The sequence below is a fragment of the Dreissena polymorpha genome, chromosome 1, assembly GCF_020536995.1.
Source record: "Dreissena polymorpha isolate Duluth1 chromosome 1, UMN_Dpol_1.0, whole genome shotgun sequence".
NCBI lineage: Eukaryota > Metazoa > Mollusca > Bivalvia > Myida > Dreissenidae > Dreissena > Dreissena polymorpha.
In genome coordinates this window covers 64,390,044-64,394,212 of record NC_068355.1, presented here as the reverse complement: position 1 = coordinate 64,394,212, position 4,169 = coordinate 64,390,044, and positions in this window count along the sequence as shown.

Sequence of the window (4,169 nt, the reverse complement as noted above, 5' to 3'; positions counted from 1 at the left end):
TCTGCCTCCTGTAAAAATGCTGACGTTTCATCATTGTCTCCTTTAAATGTAGCGACATTTCATTATTGCCTCCTTTGAGTGTAGCGACGTTTCATAATTACCTCCTATTAGTGTAGCGACGTTTCATCATTGCCTACTTTAACTGTAGCGACGTTTCTTCGTTGCCTACTATACGAAAAGCGACGCTTCATCCTTTTCTCCTATAAGAATAGCGACGTTTCATCCATACTGCCTTTAAATGTAGGGACGTTTCATCATTGCCTCCTCTACTCCTCTATGTTTAGCGACGTACCAACACTGCCACCTCTAAGTGTAGAGAGGTTTCATCCTTGTCTTCTAAAAGTGTAACGACGTTTCATCCTTGTCTCCTATAAGTGAAGCGACATTTTATCCTTGCCCCCTTTGAGTGTAGAGACGTTTCATTCCTGGCACCGTTAAGAATAGCGACGTTTCATCATTGCCTCCTTTGAGTGTAGCGACGTTTCATTATTGCCTCCTTTAAATGTAGCGACGTTTCATCATTGCCTCCTTTGAGTGTAGCGACGTTTCATCATTGTCTCCTTTAAGTGTATCGACGTTTCATCATTGTCTCCTCTAAATGTATCGACGTGTCATCCTAGCCCTCTTTGAGTGTAGAGACGTTTCATTCTTGCCACCTTTAAAAAAGCGCGTTTCATCATTGCCTCCTTTAAGTGTAGCGACGATTTATCATTTTTCCCTTTAAGTTTAGCGACGTTTCATTATTGCCTCCGCTTAGTGTAGTGACGTTTCATCCTTGTCTCCTCTAAGTGCAACGACGTAACATCCGTGTCTCCTCTGAATGTAGCGACGTTTCATCCTTGCATCCCATCCTCTGAGTGTAGAGACGTTTCATCCTTGCATCTTTTAAAAATAGCGACGTTTCATCATTGTCTCCTTTAAATGTAGCGACGTTTCAAGATTGCATCCGTTAAATGTAGCGACGTTTCATCATTGCCTCCTTTGAGAGTAGCGACGTTTCATCATTGCCACATTTTAGTGTAGCGACGTTTCATCATTGCCTACTTTAAGTGTAGCGACGTTTCTTCGTTGCCTACTCTAAGAATAGCGACGTTTCATCATTGTCTTCTATAAGAATGGCGCGACGTTTCATCCTGTCCTCCTTTTAGAATAGCGACGTTTACTCCTCGCCTCCTTTTAATGTAGCGACGTTTCATCCTTGCCTCCTCTTATAATAGCGACGTTTCATCCTTGCGTCCTCTAAGTATAGAGACGTTTCATCCCTGCCTCCTCTTGCTGAAGCGACGTTTCATCCTTTTCTCCTCTAATCATTGTTTCACCCTTGCCTCCTCTAAGTGTAGAGATGTTTCATCCTTGCCTCCTTTAAATGAAGAGACGTTCCATCCTTGCCTCCTTTCAGAATAGCGACGTTTCATCCTTGCCTCCACTAAGTGTAGAGATGTTTCATCTTTGCCTCCTCTAATAATAGGGACGTTTCATACTTGCCTGCTTTAAATGTAGCGAAGTTTCATCCTAGCCTCTTCTAAGAATAGCGAATTTTCATCCTTGCCTCCTCTAAGTATAGCGACGTTTCATCCTTGTTTCCTTTGGTTGTAGAGACGTTTCATTCTTGTGTTCTCTAAGTGAAGCGACGTTTCATTCTTGCGTTCTTTAAATGTAGCAACGTTTCATCCTTGCCTCCTCTAAGAATAGCGACGCTTCATCCTTGCCTTCTTTAAATGTAGCGACGTTTAATCCTTGCCTCCTCTAAGAATACCGACGTTTCATCCTTGCCCCTTTAAGAATAGCGACGTTTCATCCTTGCCCCCTCTAAGAATACCGACGTTTTATCATTGCCCCTCTAAAAATAGCGACGTTTAATCCTTGCCTCCTATGAGTGAAGCTGCGTTTAATCCTTGTCTCCTCTAATTTTCATTTTTGCCTCCTCTAAGAAAAGCGACGTTTCAACCTTGCCTCTCCTAAGATTAGCGACGTTTTATCCTTGCCTCCTTTAAACGTATCGACGTTTCATCATTGCCTTCACTTAGTATAGCGATGTTTGCTTTCATCATTGCCTCCTCTTAGTGTAGAGACGTTTCATCCTTGTCTCCTCTAAGTGTAAAGGCGTTTCATTTTGGTCTCATCTAAGTGTAGCGATGTTTCATCCTTGCTTTCTTTGAGTGTAGAGACGTTTCACCATTGCCTCCTCTAAATGTAGCGACGTTTCATAATTGCACCCTTTAAGTGTGGCGACGTTCATCCATGCCTCCTCTAAGAATAGCGGCGTTTCACCCTTTCCTCTTTTGAGTGTAGAGACGTTTCATCATGGCCTCCTTTAAGAATAGCGACGTTTCATACTTGCCTCTTTTAAATAAAGTGACGTTTCATCCTTGCGTCCTCTAAGTGAAGAGACGTTTCATCCCTGCCTCCTATAAGTGAAGCGACGTTTCATCCTTTCCTCCTCTAAGAATTGTTTCACCCTTGCCTCCTCTAAGTGTAGAGATGTTTCATCCTTGCCTCCTTTAAATGAAGAGACGTTTCATCCTTGCCTCCTTTCAGAATAGCGACGTTTCATCCTTGCCTCTTCTATGTGTAGAGATGTTTCATCTTTGCCTCCTCTAATAATAGGGACGTTTCATACTTGCCTGCTTTAAATGTAGCGAAGTTTCATCCTAGCCTCTTCTAAGAATAGCGAAGTTTCACCCTTGCCTCATCTAAGTATAGCGACGTTTCATCCTTGTTTCCTTTAAACGTATCGACGTTTTATCCTTGCCTTCTCTTAGTATAGCGATGTTTCATCCTTGCCTCCTCTAATTGTAGAGACGTTTTATCCTTGTCTCCTGTAAGTGTAAAGGCGTTTCATTTTTGTCTCATCTAAGTGTAGCGACGTTTCATCCTTGCCTCCTTTGAGTGTAGAGACGTTTCACAATTGCCTCCTTTAAATGTAGCGACGTTTCATAATTGCATCCTTTGAGTGTGGCGACGTTCATCCATGCCTCCTATAAGAAAAGCGACGTTTCACCCTTTCCTCCTTTGAGTGTAGAGACGTTTCATCATGGCCTCCTCTAAGAATACAGACGTTTCATACTTGCCTCCTTTAAATAAAGCGACGTTTCATCCTTGCCTCCTTTAAGTGTAGCGACGTTTCATCCTTGCCACCTCTAAGAATAGAGACTTTTCATCATTGCCTCCTTTAAATGTAGCTACGTTTCGTCCTTGCCTCCTCTAAGAATGGTGACGTTTCATCCTCGACTCCTTTAAATGTATCGACGTTTCATCATTGCCTCCTGTAAGAATAAAGACGTTTCATCCGTGTCTCCTATAAGATAAGCGACATTTCATCCTTTCCTCCGTTAAGAATAGCGACGTTTATCCATGCCTCATTTAAATATAGCGACGTTTCATCACTGCCTCCCCTAAGAATAGCGAAGTTTCATCCTTGCCTCCTCTAAGTGAAGCGACGTTTCACTCTTGCCTCCTCTAAAACTAGCGACGTTTCATCCTTGCCTCCTCTAAGTGTAGAGATGTTTCAACCTTGCCTCCTTTAAATGTAGCGACGTTTCAAAATTGCCTCAAATGAGTGTAGCGACGTACCAAAATTGCCTTCTCTAAGTGTAGAGACGTTTTATCCTTGACTTCTCTAAGTGTAGAGACGTTTTATCCTTGCCTCCTCTAAGTTAAGAGACGTTTTACCCTTGTCTTCTCTGAGTGTATAGACGTTTTATCCTTGTCTTCTCTAAGTGTAGAGACGTTTTATCATTGTCTTCTTTAAGTGTAGAGACGTTTTATCCTTGTCTTTTCTCAGTGTACAGTCGTTTTATCCTTGTCTTCTATAAGTGTAGAGACGTTTTATCCTTGTCTTCTCTAAGTGTAGATACGTTTTATCCTTGTCTTCTCTAAGTGTAGAGACGTTTTATCCTTGTCTTCACTAACTGTAGAGACGTTTTATCCTTGTCTTCTCTAAGTGTAGAGACGTTTCATCCTTGTCTCCTCTAAGTGAAGCGACATTTCATCCTTGCCAACTTTGACTGAAACGATGCACGATAGAAGACAATATCTGTTCAGTAGCATTACTTTCCATAATTCTGCACAACGCCACTACTAACACACGTTTATAGTACTGTTACTCATAGTTAATAATCCGGGCTAAGCTTAGACGTTTCAATGAATACCTTTCAGGCATCCAGTGC